Source organism: Phodopus roborovskii, unplaced genomic scaffold (assembly GCF_943737965.1).
Source record: "Phodopus roborovskii unplaced genomic scaffold, PHOROB, whole genome shotgun sequence".
In the NCBI taxonomy this organism is placed as follows: Eukaryota; Metazoa; Chordata; class Mammalia; order Rodentia; family Cricetidae; genus Phodopus; species Phodopus roborovskii.
This window is the reverse complement of record NW_026126588.1, coordinates 7,208,078-7,214,946: the sequence shown is the minus strand read 5'-3', so window position 1 is coordinate 7,214,946 and position 6,869 is coordinate 7,208,078. Positions and strand designations below refer to the sequence as shown.

Below are 6,869 nucleotides of genomic sequence, written 5' to 3'. Positions count from 1 at the left end.
TTTTATGAGAACTTTCATTATCCTCACAGAGTACAGAAATTGGTGCTTATGAATTAGTCATTAAGTTAATTTGAACTTCTTTTTTAAAGACTATGAGACTCATTCCTAACATCCCTATTATTTCCAGATCTTTAAAAAACATTGTAGCCAAAACAAAGCAAAGGAAAACAGAAGTTTGATCTCTTGTCAACAACCTTTTCAACAATAATCAATAATATCACATTACAGAATCATTCGTGTAATTAATTTTCTTATTAGCGTGACATACAACTTACTGTCAGTATTAGTACTTAGCATCTTATTACATATATTTTTAATTAGCTCTGTGGGGAGAAAGTAGCTCTCTCTCATTGCACACTTCTTTACATTCTGAAATCTGCATTGTGTACGGAACAAACAGGCAGCAAAGAATGATCGTAGTGAGGGTTTTCATTATAATCACATATGACAAGGACAGGGTACGTTCTAGCGACTAGTAAAATTAGAATACACAAATATAAAGATTCTTTGGCTTTGTAAATTTTGCAGTTGTTTATACCATACACCAGTGTTTAAAAGACTGAGAAAATGCAAAGATTAACTTATGTCTACATCCCCCAGACATTGGGATATCCCCAATGATATTGGCCTTTCTTGGAAAAAAAAATACTTAAAAACAAAATCATCAGCTGACAGTAATAATACTTTTATGTTCCCAAGATGAAAGAGAAGGAATGGCTAGCCCTCTTGCCCCAGGCACCAATAAACAGAGAGCTATCTTGATAAACATGAATAACTGAATCCATATCACTGCACGGAGACACAGAGAAGGCAAAATTGCCCATCTTTCTCTTACTTAAAAACACCAGAACCTTTGCTGTAACTGACTTCATCATGAAGCTGCCTGCTCTTGTCTTTATTGTGTTTTGCTTTCTGGACCTGTTGTGCACAGGTAAATTGGAAAACCAATTGAGAAGACAAATGTTTCAGGAGAGGAAAATCTTGTTAGATGTCAACTGGGGACAAGAATGTGATTCAGGAGCTAAGGTAGTGGTTAAAGTCCCCAGAGTGTGTCATCAATACAGGACTGTGGCCTAGCTCCCTGAGAGGTGGGAAACTAAAGATATAAAGGTTTTGACTAAATGTTTGTGAGCAAAACAATTAACATTAGCAAAATAATCTTGGAAGTTACTCATAGCTAAATTCAGATTTTATTTCTGTCTTATATTGACTATATGTCTATTATTTTAATTCATTTACAAATTAAGGGTATCAATTGTATTCATATAATATTACTTTCATGAAGATTAATGGTATATAAATATATAATGCTTCTCAAGTAGTGAGGATAAATAGTGAGAAATTTAAAATTCATATTATAATTACTTTTAAATTATATTGAAAATCCCTGAAAGCAAATAATTTCTCATTTCAAAGGAAGGGCAAGGGCGTCTTCCTTTGGTATCTATTGCCAGAGAAATGGAAGCAAAATTTACCATCTGGAGTTTTCCTTGCTGGACGGTGTACTTACCATTTTATCCCATTGAACTCATTATTCTGACTTTGGATTAGCAGCCCAAGGGAAGCATTTTGATGGAGGGCAGGGGAAAGACCGTTGGCACATTCCAAACTACTTAAGACAAGACAGCTATTTTTCCCAAAAATCTTACAATTACTTCCAATCTGCTTTTTAAAAGAAATAAGGAAGTTAGCTTAGCAAGTCCACAAGAAACCTTTGAACTGTTTGATTTTGACCTCCAAATCCATTCCATAGCAGCTCAAAGAAAATCAAGAATTCTACCGATAAGTCCAGTTTGGGTAGATTAAAAAAACCCACATAATTATCTTTCACAAAAGGGTAATAGGATCTGAAGTCAGATGAAATGGATATAACCTCTAGTTCTAACTTCGTAAGCAGGGTGAGACAGAAAGATCACTTGAGCCCAGGAAGTCAACATCAGTATGGGCATGACAGCCAAACAACATCTCAAAATAACAGCAGCAAAAGGCAACAAAAAGAATTCATAGAATTTGAATACTTTATAATACAAATTAGACATATTAAATAATGATTACAAAAATTATTAACATATTACATTACCTGAAATTTAAGGTAAGCTTTTAAAATCTTTTAAATGTATTTTAAAATTTTAAGTTACAGAAATTTGTCCTTTGCCTTTTCTCCCTCCAGTCTCTCCCATGACCCTTTTCTTGTTTCTTCTGGAAATCATGGCCAAACAGTTTCAAACAGCAGAAAGCATGCTGGCATTTAGCACAGCTGTGTTCATATAATAAAATATTAACTTTGGTTTTACTGTCATGGTTTACATGTGTCTCTCATGCCACTATGTTGGAAAAAAATATATGTAAAATTCTTCATGACATTTTCAGTACTTTTAAAACCCCGAGAGACATGGTGTACGTGTGTGTGTGTGTGTGTGTGTGTGTGTGTGTGTGTAGTTTTATCTAGAAGCTGAGGAATTTGCAACTGCTTCTTTGTGCATGCAAATGAATATGGAACAGTAGCTGTTATCTAGAGAGAAGCTATTTGTTATTTTTGTTACTGGTGGAAGAATGCTAATTTGTAATTCCCACTTAAATAATGCTATTCTTTTTCTCATACTGATGCTTGACAGCTGTCATCTTGTTATGTGTAAATTCCAACTAAGTCAAAATGCATGCTTCACACCTCATGTAGGGCAGTGTAATTTGAGAGTGCATTTTTTTTTTAACTAGACAAAGAATGTCTTTCCCCCCTGGCATCAAAGGCATTAATAGCATCTTTCTAGATAATATAAATAAGGAACCATCATTAATTTATGCAATAAAGCAGTGGTATCATATATATGTATGATACCATATATATATATATATATATATATATATGGTAAAAAATTCTTATTGTACTGGTGGTATAGTTTGGTAGTGAACTGATTTTCTAACATGTAAAAGGCCCTAGTGTGTACTGTCCCCAGTACACACACACACACACACACACACACACACACACACACAAAGAATATGACATGGGCTTAATTTATTTTCCAAAACCTCTCTCTTCCCAAGGTAACAGAGATGTTATTGCTAACTTAAGATCACTGAAAACAGAAAACATGAATACATTGTTACCGGTACCACCATTTCCACCTTGTTTTGATGCTATGAATTATCCAGAAGGAAGGGAGATGAAAATTGTTAACATACCTTCTTGATTGATGTCTGCTAATTTTCCATTATTTTTCTTTTTCTTTTTCTTTTTTTTTTCTGAATGTCTACTGATATTGCAGACATGGTTTTATTTTTGAGTATTATACAATTAAGTTTACAAATGATAAATGTTATGTACATGGAACAGAGAACTCTAAAAACAGTAAGAAGCTGCTGAGAAACTATTCTCTACAACAGTACAGAGCGGAAAGTGGATTCTAGTGACCAGAAGCACATGGATATAAAGAACAGAGGACTTTACACTCCAGACCAATAAGGCCCCTATCCAGGTGGATGGGCACCATGTGGAAACTTCCATGGCATGGAGCTGCAGTGTGGCATCCAGACAGTGTGGCAAGAGGAGGAGAGCAACAGCACTGTGGTAGTTGGCCACAGCCACACCACAACCCCAGCATCTCTCTCTCCAGTGCCCCTGGAACGCGCAGGGTCTCCCACCACAGCCGTCTCAAGTGGCCTCAGTCTCCTTGCATCACAAGAACATCAGACAGATCCTTAGTGCCTTCTAGCTTCAGATTCTTTTCATTGGCTAAATTCAGGAGACGGGCAAAAGCCAGAGGTATGGAGAGGTTCTGAGCCATGAGCGGGGGCAGCCTCTTCTGCAGGTCCTTCGTGAGCCCACTGAGCATCTTCTTGTTGGTCACTTGCTCAGGGTCCCCTACTTTTCCATTGACTCTGTAGTTTGCTTCTGTGTCAGCCTCCTTTCTAGGAAACTCTGTCAGCAGACTCCACATGTTCTGCTTCAGTTTCTTCATGTCCATCTTTTTTTGGCAGTTTTGGCATAATGAATTTCTATTTTATTCGCCTTCTCAGGCTCAGGCACCAAGTTCGACTCTCTGTAAGTTGTGATGTCTACTCCTTGGCTTTGAGAAGACACATGACCATTCTCCTGTGCTGTTTTTGGCGTAGAGCAAGGATCAGATTCGAGGTCAAAGGTCCCAACTGGTCCCGAAAATAACTCATCTGACTCTTCATCATCACTGTCAGCAGCCTGAAGTCCAGGGCAAAAGTTGGAGGTATCGTTAAGGTTGTTGCAATCCTAGTCTTTGATATCCTCATAGTGCTCACTCTTTGCCTTCTGGTCCTGGCCCATCTTAAGTAACCTTATGCCTGGCTTGAGGTGGAGCTGGACTAGAGCATCCTTTTCATAGTGGAAATCTGTGGGAAGAGTGGTGACTTTCCAATTCTGGTTCTCCAAAGTGGACTTAGTCAGAGTGGTAGCAGCCTTTGTTTTCTGAAAATATGCATCAAAATCAATATCATCATCAAAATTAATTTTAGAGTCTTTCTTTGCACTCTTCTTTTTGTTCTCCATGTGGGAGGCAGGATCTTGTTTGGGTCGTGGCCGAAAGTGCCAGTGATCTGGGCCAGCCCACATCTTCATGATCCGGGGACTGAAATAGGAGTATTCTCCAGGTTTCATGGATAAAAAGGAGCACATGGTTTGGATGTCTCTGTCCCTGAGGGAAATAATTTCTTCCTGGCTGCTTTGGACTTTGCTGAGCAAATTCCAGCTCCCCAACTCTTCATGATACCCAGCTGCAGAAAGGTCTGGCTCACCATTGTCATCAAAGTCTTCCAACAGGGGCCCATCAGGGACACCCCCATCATCACTGTCTTCAACTTCAGCATTGATGTCAAATACCTAATCGTTCTTCTTAAACTTGTCCATCAGGGCTGAGACAGACTCATCATGCATTTCACTGTCCCATTTAGTAAACTGGAACCCGGCCAGAAAAGGGTAGAGCTGGCGGTCTTCCACACACTGCTGCAAGGGCTCTTTTAAATCTGCCATGTCTACACAACCTAAATCTGGCAATTCGAGAGGTTCTCCCGAGGAGAGAGTCTGCATGTCAGAAGGGAAAAGCAGCTCACTTCTATAGTCCTGGCAGTGAAGGGTGGAGAAAAATACCCCAGCTGTGCTGCACTCATCAAATGAGGCCGCGGTCTTCTGAAACATAGGATCCACCTCACACTTCCGATCTGCTTCGGAGACATTGACATTGCTTAGATTCTGCTCAATGGTTTTGCAGGACGTCTTCTTCTTTGGCTTTGCAGCCTTTTTGGTTGTTCTGGTTCAACAGCACTTCCATCTGTCCCATGGCTCTCCACTTCTTCTTGAGATGGTGGGTCTTTACCCAGCCCTCCAAGGACTCTGTATACATCAGCATGGACAGCATCCACACGAACAGCATAGATCTTGGTGCTAGCATCCAAGGTGCCAGCAGCCACTTTAAAGTTGGTTGGTTCTGTGTCCTTCTGCTTAAGAATCTCTGACATGAAATCAATCAAATGCAAGCCAAAAGCATTCTTAGTAGTGATTTTGTTTTCAGTAGACAGCTTGATACAGGTAATGTTCTGTAATCTGTGTGTTTGTAAACTTAGATATGGTAGTTGAAACATCAATATTCCTGTTAGGGGAGGCGAGCACATGAGATAAGTCCTTACTGAACTGCAAAGACTCTGGAGCATCTCCGCTGCATCTGCTCCTTTTCGTCATCATTCTGAGGAAAGTCTTCAAGGACTGGGGTGTTAGGAGTACTGAGAGGGGCCTTCCCAGGCCGGGGCATTGATAACACCCGTTCCAAAGGTGATGAAACACCATGCTGGTGTCCATTGATCTTTGGAGAAGAGTTGTTCATTGTTTCTTGAACTTCTGATCCTCCAGTCTCCACCTCCAATGCCCAGGCTTCTTTTGTTGAGTATCTCTGTATCTGACCGAAGGTCTGTCCCAAAGTGAGCATTCAAGACTTTTGAACCAGTTCCAAAATAAAGGCACTCAACACAGAGTGGTCACCACTCCGCTTTCACAGCTCCCCAAATAATGTCCAGAAAAAAAGACCATCTTCTCCTCCCTCCATTATTTTTCTTGATTTTACTTTGATAGCTTACCACACTATGAGAAAGTCTTAAAAACACACACAAAACCCTAATATCCCTAAGGTAGTCTTGCATGACCAATGCTTGTACTCCTTGCAACTCATTGTCCTCAGTCAGTACTTAGATCTTTGTTCATGTTCAAAGAACCCCTCTTACCTCAGAGTCCACTGGTTATTCTCATTTTCTGGAAAAGTACATTTAATGATATTCAGGTTGTACAGTAATATTATCACTAACAACTAATTTTCCTACTTTGTATCTGAAAGACAAAGATATTTAAATCTTTTGGTTTATTTCAAATTAGAAGACAAATATTTGAAGATAATATATATAAACTCTGTGTATGTGTGTGAGTGTGTTTGTGTTTGGGTATTGGTACCATGATTGCTTGCGTGAAATTCAATTATTCATCTATTTATATATATTTATGTTATGGGCATATCTTTGTGTGTCAACATACTTCAACAAAGCTGATTTAACAAAGCAAATAATTAGGAAGAATGACAGAGAATTTTTTGGTATACATCTCAGAGCCACTCTAGACCTTGAAACATATAGTTGAACATTTTAATGTAATGCAAGTATGAACACCTTGTGGGCTCAATCTATCAGTAATAATTGGAGAGAAATCTGAGAGTGAAACAACCCCCTGACACACAAAACTATTATCCTCAGTAAAATGGAAAAATGTGAATTCCAAAACCCTCACCATAATAGACAGACAGATTATATTTATTTTCACATCAACAATTGATTTATCCAAAATTCAGGCCTGTAGGGTATGC

At 38.8% G+C, this 6,869-nt stretch overlaps 1 pseudogene; it reads right to left on the bottom strand.

The window, feature by feature from the left end:
• Positions 1–3,637: 3,637 nt before the first annotated feature.
• Positions 3,638–5,963, bottom strand: LOC127236711 (condensin complex subunit 2-like; annotated as a pseudogene).
• Positions 5,964–6,869: the final 906 nt, after the last annotated feature.